Here is a 17,454-nt window from a genome sequence, read left to right as displayed (position 1 = left end):
GAGGCTTAAGCAACTTCTTCTCCTAGCTAAAATCATCAAATCTTAGCTGAGATTACTTGGGGATGCAGAGGTTACCAATGACAATACTAAATAATTTTTAAAGTCTGCTTCATTCCAGCATTTTAAATCTGTGCATTTAAATATCCTCTGCGGAACCTTTTGTAAACCAAGGCTTTCTGTTTTTCTTCAAGACAGACATGTATATACATCTTGAAAATGTAAACTTAGCTTTTCAAGTCTATGAAATTTCAGAACCTAACACTGAACGTTTGAAAGCATCATATTGATTTATACCTATGTCTATAACTCTCCTCTTTTAGTCAATGCCAAGTGAGGGCGAATGCCAAGTGTGAGTTGGGAGGAAAATAGTATTACATATAATAAAAGCACAATTGATCAAAACATATGGAGTCCACAAGAAAGAGCAGCACCATCCATCAGAGGTTTTTCACTTGTGAACCCCTGGAGATGTTCAAAGACTTCAAAATGAGTCAGGAAAACAGTAACTAAGACTGCATTAGCAAGTTGTGTGGTACAGCAGGAGCAGACACCTGCAGAGCAGAATAGCTCATGATGATGATCCTGTGTCCATCTTGCATACATTTTTTTCATAGGAAGCAGGAATATTTGTTCCAAACTAGCGTTCTCCCAGTCTCATGGCCCATCAGATGCTGAACACCATCATATATGCTCCTAGAGAGAACCTTTTGATTTTAGACTCCTCAGAAAGGAAAAGAGTTCATATATTCTACATCTGGAGAATCTGCATCATAAATATAATCCCGGATCCAAGCCAAACCTATAGCATAATGCATCCTAAAATGCCTGTTGTTTCAGCATGTTTGAATTCACTACGTAAAGACTGAAAAAGAACAGTTTTATATTGGTTTTAATTTTATGAGGACAAGGTAGAAGAAAAGAGGCAAATACTGCTGAAAAAAACCCCAATCATCTAAGGCTGAAAACCTGTCACACAGTATTTTTTTAATTATGGCTCCCTCCAATATTTACCAGTGATGGCTCCATGGGAAAGGAGGGAATAAAACAACGCTATGTCTAAGAGTCTTAGTTTCACTGGTCCTCTTCCTCCCCACAATGCACTCAGCCACCCAACACTTGCGGAAAGATTTCATCTTCCTCACTAGCTGGCAGTCAAACACATACCAAATTCCTGGCAATACAGCCAGCTAACGCCCACTGAAAGAGGAACAGACTGCCTAAACCCAGCAAGGCTGTAACTGCCAAGTAGCATCAGAAAGCTTATTACAGTAAGGTTACCTAACACCTGTGTTCCTACAATATATGTACACCCAGACATTAAATTTACTCTCCAAACTTGAGAAAGGCAAGAAATAGCATTCTCAATAATAGGGCTGAGAGGCATAAAGCCACTTGATGATGGTGACCAGCACACAAGGCCTGTAGAAGGATCAGAAGTTGGACCTAGATCATATCAGTACTTAGCAACAAATGCCTCAACCACAAGATGAGTTATGTTTCCGTCTCAGACACAAACCCCAGTCATTGCCTGAGGATCCGCTCCACCTGAAGTTGTGCTTTTTAAGACAGCTGTAAGCCAACCAGTCCTTGATTTAATTAAATGGATTCCTTCCCCCATCCCCTGTTTCAACATTTGTGCTATTATTGCTGCTGCTCCTGCCTGAGCTGGTTCTAGTGCTGGAATCAGACTGGAAGTCAGCAGAAACTTAATCTGGAGGAAAGAAGTCAAAGCAGTTTATGGAATTACTGCTGTTATATCTGAGAGCACACAAGTGATAGTGAGAGCACTCAATCTGCTTCAGCACAAAGAAAAAAACAATAACAAAGCAATTCAAGCTAAATTCCCACTTCATACCGAAACATGACAGAGGCATGCAAAACACCAATTACAATGTTTAGTTGTGTAGGTGAACAGCAAGTGACTAGATAACAAGACCTGAAAGTGTAATTAAACTGCTTCCTACAAGAAATGGCATCAATATTGTCATATTAAAACAATTTTAGTCTAGTCATATAATATCCTGAGTTGGAAGGGACCCATGAGGATAGCCAAATCCAACTCCTAACTCCACACAGGGCGAACCAAAAGTTAAACCAGATACTTAAGAGTTGTCCAAATGCTTCTTGAACTTTGAAATGCTTGGGGTCATGACCACTTCCCTGTGGAACTTGTTCCAAGCGCTTCACCACCACTCTCAGTGAAGAACTTTTTCCAAATATCCATTCTGAATTTCCCCTGATGCAGCTTTACGTCATTTCCTTGCATCCTGTCACTGGACACCAGACACAGACAAGATCAGCACCTCCCTCACAAGGAAGTTGTAGACAGCAGTAACGTCACCCCTCAGTACCTCCTCCAAGCTTAAACCTAGTATGTCCAGCTGCTCCTCATAAAGTCATGCCCTCCAGTCCTAGTCCATCTTATTGGTAGGAACACAAACCTATGACACCAAAGAGCTCAGAGCTCTTGCAGTTTTCTGTCACCTTCTGCTGCCACATTTCCCAAAATCATGTAGAAATCCCAGCAAACTCTGAGAAGGTCAACAAAAAATTCACTGACTAGAAGAAAACAGATATTTCTTATATATTTATTCCTCAGGCTCAGAGAGGCATCTGTCATGTCCCAAGGACTTTACTACAACATCCCGTGAATGCATTACAGATTCTGCTTACCTTGTTAGACACATAAGTAGTTTATGGTTCCATCATTTCCATCTCTTCCTGAAAAATATGCTTTTAGCAAATGCTAACCTGGTATACATTGATTTCTGTGGTTTGTTTACAAAAAGAAAAAAGCAGCATATACTCATAAATATTTAAGGCCAAATTTATTTTAAAAGCATGAAATATTAAATATATATATGCTCTATAAATATATAGGAGGGTGGATAGAAGACAAAGACAAAAATTGGTATTCTCGTCTCAGGAACAAGTCACCAATCTGATGAAAAGTGCCATCAAGAAAAGCAGGCCCTTTCCTCCTCATAAATTGTGAAGATCCCTTTCTTCTTTTGCAGGAGAGTAAGATGGAATCAAGGACAAACCATTAAAAAAATTTAAGGAACCATTCTCTATATTTTTTGGATCTAAAAAAATCTTAATTCTCACTATTCATAGAGAATAGAACATTTCTTTACTTGTTTACCATTACTTTAATAAGCAATCATAAAATAGTATGCAAGTAGATTACATGTTAAACTGATCAAATTCATATTTCTTAATTGCAGAGAGAAACACCCAACTATCAAAATTAGCCAAACACCTGAAGAGAAGTTGCTCAGTTTTATATTGAGAAGATGCCCTGTCCACATTTTAGAGACACAGGTCATTTTCTTCCTTTACAGGAGACCTACTGACAGTGCTTCATCTGCTCTTTCACCTCTAGCACACCGCTCTCTACTCCAGTTGCCAATACAGCAAGGAAGACAGACTTGTGTCCTTCCCACATCCTACAGCTGCTTTCCTCTACTAGCTCAGACTCTGCTCTCCACACTTCAGTTCTGGCAATGTCTATTACTTTACAAGTAGCCAGCTGGTCCAACAAGAGTTGGAGGCATTGGTAAGTAAGAGGAGAGCAATAAACTAATGCTTCCAACTACCCTTTTTCCACTGCAGTTTTACATTGAAACGTTTGCCCAAAAGCCCTATTGGGTACAAAACATTTCTTTCTTTTTTTTTATTATTAGAAATGTTTATTAGTCATAGACAGATTCTAAAGACTTTCTCACTCTCAGAAGAAAGAGTCCAGTAACTAAAAGAATGGGACAGGGTAGTTGCTTCTCCCCCCTTCCCTATCCACTCCCCAGAGACATTTCGAACTCCCCTCCCACTGTCAGGGTAAAATATCTTGTTCAAAGGTTGTGTTCTTATTTGAATATGAGAACTCCTCCAATAGGCCCCATAACACATCAACTCTTTTTACAAGCCCTCAAAACTAACTGCAGCTTCTCCCCAAATAATAGGGAGAATGCACCTGGCTACCTAAATGCTGATGCTATAGATCAGGAAGCCATCCGTAAAGACTCGTTGCTTTATTTTTAAGTATAAGGAGTCATTAATACCTCTTGTTAAAGTGTTTTAATGCATAGCTGAGGCTGCGTTGTAGCTGCAACTAGATAATTTAATGTTTAATCCTAAAGGCTCTTCCTGGTGGTGCCAAGTAACAGGACAAGAGTCAACAAAGAGAAAGTCACACACAGAAGTTCCACCTAAATACAAGGAAGAACTTCTTTACTGTCTGAGTGACCGGGCACTGGAACAGATTTCCCAGAGAGGTTGTGGAGTCTCCCACACTGGAGATATTCAAGAACCATCCGGACACAATCCTGTGCCATGCGCTCTAGGATGGCCCTCCTTGAGCAAAGAGGTTGGACAAGATGACCCACTGTGGTCCTTCCAACCTGACCCCTCCTGTGAAATATACAAACTCGGCATAAAAAATAAGGAAGCTTTAAAAGCTGGTGTTTTATTTACAAGTAAAGGTATATGACTGCAATGACTATTGATAAAATATGCTTTAATTTTGTTCCTGAATTTAAAGAATCGCAGAATCATAGAATCAGCTGGGTTGGAAGGGACCCCTGAGATCATCAAGTCCAACCCTTGATCCAACACCACCATGGTTGCTAGACCATGTAAGTGCCACATCTAGTCTTACCTTAAAAACCTCCAGGGACAGAGAATCCACCACTTCCCTGGGCAGTCCATTCCAATGCCTGATTACCCTTTCTGTAAAGAATTTCTTCCTAATATCTAACCTAAACCTCCCCTGGCACAGCTTAAGACCATGCCCTCTTGTCTTGCTGATAGTTGCCTAGGACAAGAAATCAACCCCTGGCTACACAACCTCCTTTCAGGTAGTTGTAGAGAGTGATGAGGTCTCCCCCAAGCCTCCTCTTCTCCAGACTGAACAACCCCAGCTCCCTCAGCCTCTCCTCATAGGACTTGTGCTCAAGTCCCTTCACCAGCCTCGTTGCTCTTCTCTGGACCTGCTCCAGCACCTCAATATCCTTCCTGAACTGAGGGGCCCAGAACTGGACACAGTACTCCAGGTGTGGCCTCACCATCTAGATCCTGATGATCACTCTTTTGAACTTAAAGAAAGCAGCTTGAAACTAATTACAGCATCTATTTACAAATTAAAAAACATGACCGATCATTTTTCCCAGTCCAATTCCACAATGGTTAGACTGAACTTTGCCCTGAGGTTGCTTCCATATATTTAGCACACTGGATCAAAATACTTTCCCTATCATTAAATTGCTTTGAACAAAACAATTTCCTAGATGTTCATTCTTAACATTAGTAAGTAGATTTTGAACCTGAACATGTTGAAGTGAAAACAATGGGGAAAAAATTAAATCCTGGAATGTCCATGATGCTTGTTTTTCTTTAAACAAAGAAAGATGCAGAATTCTGAAGTGAACCTACTATAAACTTGCCTCCCTCCCAGCACTGCTGTTGCTGTTATACCGGCAATAAAAATATTTTCCTGCAAAATGCAATTATTAGTTTAAAACCCATTGAGCTGACGAGGTCCCGCAATCCAAGAGGAACAGATTTCTTAACTACAGCTGTAACCAGCTGGCTGCTGAGCAAAAAGATGGCTGCTACTGCCAAGTCCGTGGTGAGGCTCCAGGGGGCAATACTGTGGTTGTTGGCGCCTTTCCTGAGACTATTTGAGAACCACATCAGAGCGAGCAAGACCTGTAGGACTGCATCAGAGACCAGAGCTTTTGTGATCTGATAGGGTAAAAATAGGCACAAATGCATTGACTCCAGCTCTCAAAGCCTGTCATTTAAAGTCATCTATGATTTCATGCATCTTCTACACACCCCACTAACTTATGTAACAAACCTATCAATACTTATATTGCTCTTAACTACACTAGTCAGTGTAATCTACAGAGACTACAAGCTGCATGTATTAAAAAAAAAAAAATCAAGCCATTAGAGACTAATCTACATAGAGTTCAAGAAGAAATTTAACTACATCAGTTAAATTTAGAAACTGATTTAGTTAATCATTGCACGGGCAACCAAGATTTAAGCCTCATCTTAACACAGATCCCTACACAGTAGCTGCATAATTCCAAAAGGAAATTATTATGATGCCAATCATAGAAAAAGTTCAGAGAACAGGCCAACGACTTCATTTATTTGCAGTAACAAAGTAGTACTGAATTTCCCAGTCTCAGAAAGTGATAACAAAGAATATTTATATATGTGCTCATAACAGTCTCTTGAAAACATGATGAGTGTGCTAAGGCTCTCACAGAACACATGCCAGTTTTAATACACAAAAGAAGAAGCTTAGTAACATCAAACCTATTTTGCCAGGCTGCAATTCAAAATATAAAGCCCCTCGACTCCATGCAGTCCAGTCCAAAACCTAGAGTAAGTGCCTACTGAATAGGATTTCACCTAAGACAGGCAAAAGTTAAGCTCAAACATTCAGCCTCATGTAGTATCAGAATCAATCAGAAAACAAGCACATAGAAAATGCTTGCACCTCAACATCTGAATCTGTGATCACTTCTCTGACATGTTTTTAGTCAGTTCCTCCCCAAACCAGTTATTTGGCTTTACCATTTGTAATGCAAGAATTCTGGAATATTTTCTCTTCTCATAGCCTTTTTTTTCTCCCCAGGAGACCATATGGAAAATTGTCCTACTACACCCCCCCATCCACTGTTATGTGATTAGTGATCTTCAGCTTTTGGCTGGCCAAGTAGTCCAAAAACCTTCCACCATTCTCCAGAGACTATTTCTCCCTCCTGCCCAACCTCCTTTTCACACTCACTCTCCCATACTCCAGAAAGCTTCTTTCCTTCACAGAAATGGAGACTATAGTCTTCTGAAGAAAATTCCTAAGAAACTTCTCCTAATAGCTTGTTTTAAATCAAGAATTTAAGTTTCTAAATCATTCTCTGATTTACCAGCCACAAAGGTTATAGGATACAGATTACATAACTGAAGAGTCAGATAGCACAGGCAGAAGTCTTTGCAGGTAAATTTTGTTTAACCCTGACTAAAAATATTTAAGTTGCTTTTCCAATAAAAGTATTTCTAAAGACTGGAGCAGTCTTATCCACACAGTAATCACAAACAATTTTAACATTTTCTACAAAACACATAACTGAATGTGTAACACTTTTATTTGCCAAACTAACTATAAAGGTGTATTCTTAGAATTGCTTGCATGTGATGACAAAAGAATTCTTCCAGCAGTCCAGTGAATTGATTATTAGGGCTGATAAGCATCAGGGTCTGTTTTCAAGCCCTACTTGAAAACCTGACTACACACTCTTTCTTTGTGAAAGACACTTTTGTACAGTAGTATTGTAGGTTTATAATGGAAGTTTAGAAAAGCCAGTGCATGTTACTCATGCAGGATGGCATGTTAAGCAATCAGAAGCTTTCACGAACATTTAATATAGTATTTTTAGCAACTTTAATATTTTGGGGGCCATTTACATTAGCAAAATACAGTAGGAAATTCAGAAAAGTGAGAAAAGATAAGGCACAATTACAATCCAAGCAACGAAATTAGTAACTTAATTTAAAATTAAAATGCCTTACTATGCATACTGAACAGGTGAATTAAGCCATTTAAATTTTTAATTATGACTTGTAAGTGAAATTCTTTGAAGCAGAAATTAAAAAAGAAAAAATACTACATTTCTGTACAAATCAACCGTTATTTTAAGTATAAGTTTCCCATTTTATTGACCAGGTAGAGTTTCCATATTGTATGTCCAATTAAAATGTCTGTGATACATGAACGATCAATGTTCAACCAAAAATTAGAATTTGTTTACTAAAATTAGGTTTCAATATTTCTTTAAAAAAAAATCAAAGGCTGATTATTTTCAAGTATGTTCAACATTGTCTTTAAATACCCTTCAGTTACATTAAACTTCAGACTGTTAAACACTAGACACTTCAATTAAACTCTCCATGAAAGTTGTGCTTAACCCGCACAAAGAAACAGAAAATATTTGATAATACTACACTGAGTATAAACAGAAAATATCTCAAAACAATTTCTGAAGCTTTTTTAATAAATATAACCTAGGTAAAATATTCCAAAACCTAGGTTCTTATTCCTGTAATAACTAATTTCTACAGATTCCCACGAATAAAAGCAATGATGCTTCCATGCATCATGAAATGCAACTGAAATATAACAGTGCTGAAACATTCACTGCTTCGTTAAATAATAAGCAATATGTTAATCTAATAACCTAGTAGTGAGGCATATTTTTGGTCTTTATATCTGGTTTACCAATTTTTTTGCAGACTACTTCACCTGATACACTGTCTCCACTTTTGAAATTTACAGTGAGTGATCTTTTTTCCAAACATTTCAATATATAACCATAAAGTTAGCTTACCGTTTAATGGGGAATGCGAGAGGGGTAAAGGGGGAAAGAATGGAGGGGTTTACATCCTTTTTCTTCAAAGGCTGTTGCCATAACTTTCACATTTCTATGTCCACCAACCATATTGCTTACTGATCCCTTCATTCCTCCAAGGAAAGTTTACTACTTGACACTGTGAATGCATGCATTTTCCAGAATTCTTCTTTTTCACAACTTGAAATGCCATGTCTTTCAGAACGTATATGCTGATAAGCATTTGAATATCATCAAGTATATAATCAGAACTCAAAATTAAAATAAGCGTACGCAAACTTCACCTCAGGGGACAAAGTGTGGCAAAGGATCATAGCCAGGGTTACAGACAGACTCAGCTCTCCAGGCAAAGCCAACAGTATCCTAAAGCACTGCTGCACACTTTGCTGTTATTCACAGACTTTGAAGCAAGGCTGGCAGTGGTTTCTGCCAAAGGCAGCACTGTGGTGCGCAATGCAGGAAAAAAAGAGTCTTTCCTACAAGTAGCTAATATTACTTTTAACCTCACCCTCACAGAAGCAAGAACAACAAACCTGGTCTCCAGCTTCTTCCACTGCTTAAAAGGTTTCTCTTTCCCACTGCAGAAGCCAACACGCTGCAGCCCCCAGAATAAATACACACACACACACATATATATGTGTGTGTATTTATATATACATATATGTGTGTGTGTGTGTTATGCTTATCAGCTTTACTTATTCTAACAAAATTGTCTGCACTTTGGCAGCAGTCCTTCATTAGCACCTCCCAGTGTGTCCCACATCTTATGTCACACAGTGACCAACACAACAGATATTCCTCACCTAAAAGTCTACAGTGTTGAGTATGGCAGCTGAGACAGATTAGGGGAGGGGGATATTTCCCCACAAAGCTAGTTTAATATCAATAAATATAAATCTTTTATTATCCGTTGCACTTTGAGGCAAACAAATATTTAACCTCAGCAGATTTAGTTTAAATCTCTTAGACAATACATCAACAAAGTACAGATTATACAGGGTAAAAGTAATTAACAGATGCAAATTTGTAAATCCAGTATCTCATGAACAACCATGAATAAAGTAAATTTATTTCTGTTTTCTACACAATAAGATTAGTATTTAACTGCTACTAGTCTCCTGACCTAGCAATGCTTTTGACATTTGTTTCAGGGCCTAATACAGCACATGTTCAACATCACAAAAATATAGACCTCTTTCCCAAGGCTAACTCAAAACCTTCTGAACCGTTTCCAAAATTCATCATGATCTTCAGTTCAAGGGACTTACCACAGTCTTCAAAGCTATTTGTAATAGATTCACACAAATGCAAAGGAAGTGACAAGGAATGTTCAGTAAGAGCTCTCTTGAACAACTTACCATTTAAAAAGGAATACACAGAATATCTTCACTATTTACACGTTTTAGGAGACAGTGTTCTGTAACTTGCTAGCCCACTCAGGTGGCTTTCTCTGCAAACAAAGACAAATTTGAACTTAGTCTTCCAGTAATACAATAATAAAAGGTATGCATTAAAAATGGATTTCAGTTCAGTGATCAGATAAAAAAAACTTAGTAAAACATGCATGAGTATAACACAGAAAATTTTAACTGTTTTGTGCTAAACATTTCATGTTACAGCTTAATTTTTTTCAAGGTAAGAAAATAGCTTGTGTTATTTTATAATCAATGCCATTTATTTAACTGGAAATATCTGCAGCGGAGGTAACATTTACCCACTTGAAGACTGTGGGGATGGAAAAATGAGATAATGGTCTATAGTAAAGCACAATAAAACAGCAGGTTTGAGTCCCTCTGACATATTTCACAGCAAATTAAATACAACTAAACACAAATCCACTACAATAAACAGACTAAAAAAAGCAATGAGAATCTCTTGCAAAAATTAAGTATTGAGAGGTTTCCATAAAACTATTACAGTTCCTAGCATCAAGAGAATATTCTGAATTATAGATTAACATTTATTCATACACTAAATTTTTATAAATTAAAGTTTTTTGTGGTTAAGATATAAATGCCCTTTCTAAAAGAACTGCACAAAAGCAATCTTTAAACTAGATCACTTGCTCATAGGAGACTAATACCACAGTCATATTTTTAAAGGCTTCTGCTATGCATTTCTTGATGAACTTGCTTAAATATTTTAGACAATTAAAATTTACAATAGAAAAAACTTTTGAAGAATACAATTATAAAACAGGATTTATAAGAAAGCCAAAGCATATAAAAAAGCAAAATATTAGAGCTTTAGCATCATGGTACCCAAAAACTCAATTCCAGTAAACACTAGTGCAACAACCACCTATTCCAGATATAATATTGCCCTCTAGTTAACTTGCTAACAAAATCTACCAGTTGGCCAAGATCTTGATCCTCACTTAAACATTTATGTGCTTAGAGAAAGAATTGTTCTGAAGTTACACATTATAAAAGACTCATGTACATGTAAGTAATTCTCATTACCAGGATAGGTGTACTATAAGGGGAAAAAGTGCTCCCAAACACAGCTTCACAATCCCAACTACATTTACATCAGACAGGATCCTATTAACCTAAGTTAACATACATGGACCTACTGAAGGGATTCCAGAAGGGCCACAATGATTATAAGAGGGGTTGGAGAACCTCTCCTATGAAGATGGGAGCCTGGAGAAGAGAAGGCTCTGGGGAGACATCATAGCACCTTCTAGTCACTAAAGGAGGTCAACAAGGAAGCTAGAGTAGGAGTTTTTGCAAGGGCACGTAGTGATAGGACAAGGGGGAATGGCTTTAAACTGAAAGAGGGTAAGTTCAGATTACATATGAGATAATTCTCCACTGTGAGAATGGTGAGACACTGGAACAGGTTGCCCAGAGAAGTTATAGAAGTGTTCAAGGCCAGGTTGGATGGGGCTTTGAGCAGCCTGGCCTAGTGCAAGGTGTTCCTGCCCATGGCATCTAGTTGGAACTAGATGTTCTTTAAGGGTCTAGATGTTCTTTAAAGGTCTCATCCAACCCAGTCCGTTCTATGATTCTGTGACCTCAACCAACAGTGATATACCTGTGGTTCAGAAAACAGGAAATCTGCTTTAGAGCTATTAGCACTAGATTAAAAACACTACAGAACAGACATCATAGAGCACTTGTAGGACAAGGTGACCGAAACTTTATATAGAACTTAAACCCTCTAGTACTATCAGGGTGACCGAGAATGTACTTAAACATTGCATTAGCCTCAGCAGCAAAAGCACCTTACAAAGTTCTCAGTTGCACACATCAGCTACACGACCCTGTGTGCACATTGCAGTTTACCACTGCCACCAGTTACATCAACACACCATTTGCAGTGCTGCACTACACAAACAGGATCACTGAATCCATCCTGTGATAAAAGAACTCCTCACTCAAGTCAACAATATGTGTGACCTATGCAGGGATAAGAAGGAAGCTGAGAATTACCACCCAAAAGTGAGGATGAGACTCAGCTTTCACAGTGAAATGAAAGCAAATCAACTATTCTGACATATATTTCAGGGGTTGGTACAAATCCTTACATGGTTAAATAAAGGCATCAAGGCATAGCCAATGTTACGCAGTTTTAGATTTTTTTTTTAAAATCAGATTTTTGGTTGGTTTTTTTTTTTCTTTTCAAGTAGAACATTGAAAAAGACCCAGGGTAAGCCACAGAAGAAATGCTGGACTCTCTCACTATGTGTTCTACATTTAAGGCACACAGTTATGACAAAAAAAATGTGTCAAATGTTCACAACACGAGATACAGAAAGGAAAATATATTTTGGTACACCACTAACAGTCCAGCAATATCTATCCACTGCCACAATTACAAAAATATGCACACTCCCTTTTGAACGGACTCCTTCTTCCCACAAAATCCTCAAGAGGGAAAAAAAACCCAACGAAAGCCATTATAAAAAGATTCTTACTCATTACCGAGTACATCACTGACTCCTCTGCCAACTGCCCCATTTGACTCATTCACTGACTAAATTACAGAAAGTACTAAACAGAAAGTTTCAATGGCATAAGAATATATAGATGCCAAATGTGTAACACAAAATTCTGATCAGAAATTTATATCCAGCTGAATTTTGTTTAAAATCAATGAACATTTTAAAGCTTTCTAAACAGGACTCCTAGAAATGAAGAGATTGTAGATAAGCAATTTGAAGAACAAGCTATATGGTACACAGAGGATTACTTCAAAAATCCACAGGGGAAAAAAACAAACAGAAAGGATTTAATGCAAGACATAACTTTTACACAGATTGAGGATTAAAAGTATCCAAATGGCAGGTCATCATCAAAATGGTGAAAAAAGGATTTTATTTTAAAGTCTGCTTTCTGGGGTGGGGGGAGGGTTTTAAAACATGCTGTCATATATGGAGATCCAAACCTTACTACTGCAGTTTGAATTTAAGTAACTGCTTTACCAATGTATACACACAAAAAAGGAAGCGACTTTAAATCTTCAGTACTGGTTTGCCTTGTTAACTTCCTGTGAGAATTCAATCTTAAAAGCATGAAGCAATCTTGGAAACTACTGTAACTCTGCAACAGACATTTGGAAAACCCTGACAGGTTCTGAAGTCTTCAAAGAGTAAAACCATGTATCAATTAGCAGTTAGGTGCCACTTGGTCTTAAGTGCTTCTACAGTGGGATGGGGAGCTTTTCTGTAAAGAGCCATACAATCCATTACTTAGAACTAAGGGCCTCTCAGTGGCCCATGGTAAGCATTTTTCATGAGATTGATCCAGACAACTCAAACATTTCTTATTTTTAAACTAGGCTTCATCCAGATCCCACTCTTAAATTTGGGCACAGAACAGGGGCAGCATAAAGACACAGCAGCTTATGTTTTCCAGCGGTCTTTAATTTAAGATTCACTTGCTGTTGTCTAGCCTGAACTCTGAGTCTCCACAAACATCCAGAAATGTAGAATTAGTTGGGACATACACTGTACTTGGAGTGTGGAGAGCAATCTGCCCCCTGACAAGACCTCAAGGGATGGTTTCATACTCAGCATCTTTTTGAGAAGCACTTTGATGGTTAGACTTGGTCACAGTACCCAGTGTGTCCTTTACCACTGATTCCTTCCAAATACATTCAAGCTTTTGAAGTTTTTCTTTCAAGCACAGGCAGATAAACTAAAAATATCTGACCTGTGTGGAGTACCTAGTATCTTTTATTCCTTTTCACTCACTGGATTATGGTACAAATATTCACTGCTTGACTGAGTATAGCAGTCCTTCAGTACTGGGCAGAGGAGATCCATCTAAACTCCAGGCTCGAAAAATCCTAAATATCTTGTGGAATTTATCTGAAGTTAAACACTTGATCTTCAGAGATTTTATAATCTACAAAATACGGCCTGTCAAGCCTATGAGCCAGCTGGCAACAGCACTGGTTTATCACATATTCTTGGCTAATAAGAAGCATTGACCAGTCCCCACACCTATCTCCTCTTCGGTACCCCAACAGCAAGAGGCTTGCCCAGAACTACACTCTCTTCTTAATGATCAACAGTGACTCTTTACTGCAAGTTAAGCCAAAGATTACACCACAAATTACTAGTACCAACCACAACAGACAGGAAGTAGCTCTCTCATCTTTGATCCAAAAAAGAAAGGGTTCTCCCATCACCAGCAAAGAAAAATGTCCAATAGTTTTGAGAAGGAACAAATTTTAGATGGGATGTCAGTATTAAAATGTTTTCAAACACTTGAAAAGGTTTGTTGGCACCACTTACCAAGTTTAAATCTTCACAGGTAACAAACCTAATCTTACTGTACAAGTCTTCTGTACTACCAGCTTGCTCCTTCTCCCAGTATAGTCCTGCACTTTTGTTTGGGGTCTACATCTTTACAGAATGGCAAAGAGCTCCCTCCCAGCTCCACTCCCAGTGTCCAGAGATATCTCCCTAATGCTTTACATAAAGCAATACTGAAGCCTTTACTCAAGTGGATCCCCATTTTGATGTAACAACACTAAAAATGGGTCATCCTCAGCAGACTGAGGCGCTGTAATTTTGTTACCCACCCAGCATTATATAAGCACTGTTTTTCAGTTACAAGGATTTAAGAACATGTTTCTTAAAAAAAAAGTCCCTTAAATTCTATTTTCATTCAACCTCATTTATTGTGGTTAGCAGACAATGCTAAAAAGCATGAACATCTAGACATGCTTTGTATAAGTACCTCAGACAAATAACCTGTGAGGGCTCATTAAAGGGATTAGCCTAAGGCTAGATGATGGGAAAGACAGAGAAGACAGAGGTAAAGGTGTTCAAGTTAAATGCTTTACTGAGACTGAACATGGTGATATGAGCAACAGAAAAATATTGTCATAGTTAACAGTCAACATTCAAAGCAAAAAGCAGACTTCACCTTGTCCTGAACAAAACTTAAGATTTTCTTTAGCTAATACTTCTCCATAAATAGTAGAGGGTCACCCAGTTTGTACCCTACTGTGTCATGACATTAGAGAGAAGTGGCAGAATTAGGGAAGTACAGCACACAGAACCCTACTGAAAAGTGTTAGTCAAAAATATCACATATACACATACAAACCACTAAAATGAAACACCTAACTATTAAGACGGATAAATGAAACCTAGTAGGCTTCAGAATGTCTAAGAACAAAAGGCAAATTAAACAGAATTGACATAATTTTTAAAAAGGGGAAAAAATATCACATCTATAAAGTGCAAGAGAGAAGGAGGCAGCAACAAGGATACTAAACAACTCAGCACTGCAATAGCTGACAGCCAGCTTCAATTCCATGGAATCAGAATTATGCAGATAGTCACAGGCTGGATCAAGTAAGCAGCTGCTCTCTCTACCACATCCCATTTAGGGGCAAGGCATATTTTTACATCTGGATCTAGCTGAAAGCAACCACTCACATCACTCCATGGCTAATTCCCCTATAGCTTGGTTTTGAAAGAGAAATAAAAAAGTGTAAGAGCATTCAGATTTAATGTTTGAGAATAGAAGGCACATCCTTCACCCTAGTAGACAGAACGATGCTTTGTGGTATAGAGCTGAGCACATGGAAAAAATTTCACCTTCCCTGTAATTATGTCCTCCAGGGAGGCCACGTCCTTTGTTCAAAACCCCATCTGAGATATGAAGCTTGCTTCCTTTGTGAAATGCTTTATGATCCCTTATCATCATCATCATCATGGCTAGGCTTCGCGAACGAAGATTTGGGAAAGGCTCTATCCACATTTGTTACAAGCATGTTGGTGGCTAATAAGGCCAATACGAGATAGACATGTCCGATTGCAATATGATCCCTTAAAAGGCTTTTTAAAGTACATGAATAGCAAGAGGAGGTCTGAAGAAAACATTGGACGAATATCTGTTGAAGACAGTCATGTGACTAAAAGGGGTGAATTAAAAACAATGGCATTCAGTGCTTTTTTTCATAGAACTATATAATGTCTTAGATTGGAAGGAACTTTAGTGATAATCTAGTTCCAACTCCCTTGCCATGGGCAGGGACACCTTCCACTTCCACTACACTAATAATTTGACAGCCTCTTCTGATAAAGTCACACACCTAGTGGATGAAGGGAAGGTAGTGGACAGACTTTTTCTGGATTTTTAGTAAGATACTAAGTTAGTATCCTTGCAGCATCCTTCTGGACAAGTTGTCCAACTGCAGGATGAACAGGTTCATGATGCACTGGGTGACGAACTGGCTGAAAGGCAAAGCTCAAAGGGTTACAGTGAATAGGGCTACGTCCGTCTGGCAACTGGTCCCCAGTGTTGCTTCTCAGGGTTCAATTTTAGGGCCAGTCCCGTTCAATAAACTTATCAACAATCTGGATGCACGAGTTCAGTACACCATTAGTGAGTTTGCTGGTGATACCAAACTGGGAGGTGCTTCTGGCTTTCTTGAGGAACAGGGAGCTTTGAAGAGAGATCTACATATATTGGAACATTGGGCTATAATAAATGGGATAAAATTTACAAGTCCAAATACTGGATTCTGCACCCAGGACAGAGTAATGCCAGACACCGGGAAAGGAGTGGCTGGCGAGCAGCCCTGCAGAGAGAGGGGATCAGGGGGTGCTGGTGGGCAGCAGCTCAATGCAAGCCAGCCAGCAGTGAGCTCTGGCAGCCAGGAGGGAAAATCCTACCCCAGGGTGTGTCAAACAGCATCACCAGCCAGGAAAAAGAGGGGACTGTCCTGCTGTATTCAATGTTGGTATGGACTCACTTTGACCACTGTGTGCAGTTCTGGGCCCCACAATTTAAGAAGGTTGTGAAGGTCCTTGAATGTGTCCAAAGGAGGGCAACAAAGCTGGAGAAAGGGCTGGTAGGAAAGTCCTGTGAGGAGTGACTGAGGATTTGGGGTTTGTCTAGTTTGAAGAAACAAGAGCCTGAGGGGAAACCTCATTGCTCTCCACAGCTTCCAGAGGAGGGGATGTGGAGAGGGAGGTGCTGAGCTCTTCTCCCGGGGATCTAGTCACAGGATGGATACCTGGGAATTACTTAAAGCTGCACCAGGGGAGGTTCTGACTGGATAGTAGAAAGTATTTCCTTACTGAGGGGATGATCAAACATTGGAACAGGCTTCCTGGTGAGGTGGTCAATTCCCTAAGCCTATCAGCATTTGAGAGGCAGCCTGACCAATGCTCTTACTAACATGCTTTAACTTTTGGTCAGCCCTGAAGTGGTCAGGAAGTTGGACCAGGCAAACACCGTAGATCCCTTTCAACTAAAATTCTATTCTTATAAACAGCTCTCTCTCATACATACATACTTAGGTAATTAATACTGCAGTTTAGCTCTCACTATTTATAAAGCCTTGTGTATCTATAGATACAGATATCTCCATATACATTAAACCAGTATATCTTACCAGTAGGACACAGACTGGAAGACATTTGTGAAAAGTGTGGGGTTTCCTTCAATTTGAAAGTCTCAGAAAGTATATCAATTGTTTTTAGACAGATGTAAGTATCATAAAGATTAAAGAGCCACCATTTATAAAATTAAAGCCCAAGGGAGTTAAATAGTTAGTGACTCCT

General features: G+C 38.8%; 1 protein-coding gene across 3 annotated transcripts in view; it reads right to left on the bottom strand.

The window, feature by feature from the left end:
* The window catches only part of WASF3 (WASP family member 3), a 70,201-nt gene that overhangs the window by 40,481 nt on the left and 12,266 nt on the right, over window positions 1-17,454 (bottom strand). For all 3 annotated transcript variants that reach the window (XM_064645402.1, XM_064645406.1, XM_064645403.1), the window contains exon 2: window positions 9,776-9,867. The gene's annotated coding sequence lies outside the window, so the exon portion shown is untranslated. The remainder of the gene's footprint in view (window positions 1-9,775; window positions 9,868-17,454) is intronic.

Source organism: Pseudopipra pipra, chromosome 2 (assembly GCF_036250125.1).
Source record: "Pseudopipra pipra isolate bDixPip1 chromosome 2, bDixPip1.hap1, whole genome shotgun sequence".
NCBI classification, from domain to species: domain Eukaryota; kingdom Metazoa; phylum Chordata; class Aves; order Passeriformes; family Pipridae; genus Pseudopipra; species Pseudopipra pipra.
Note: the sequence above shows the minus strand (reverse complement) of the source record. Positions and strands in the feature narration are given on the sequence as shown.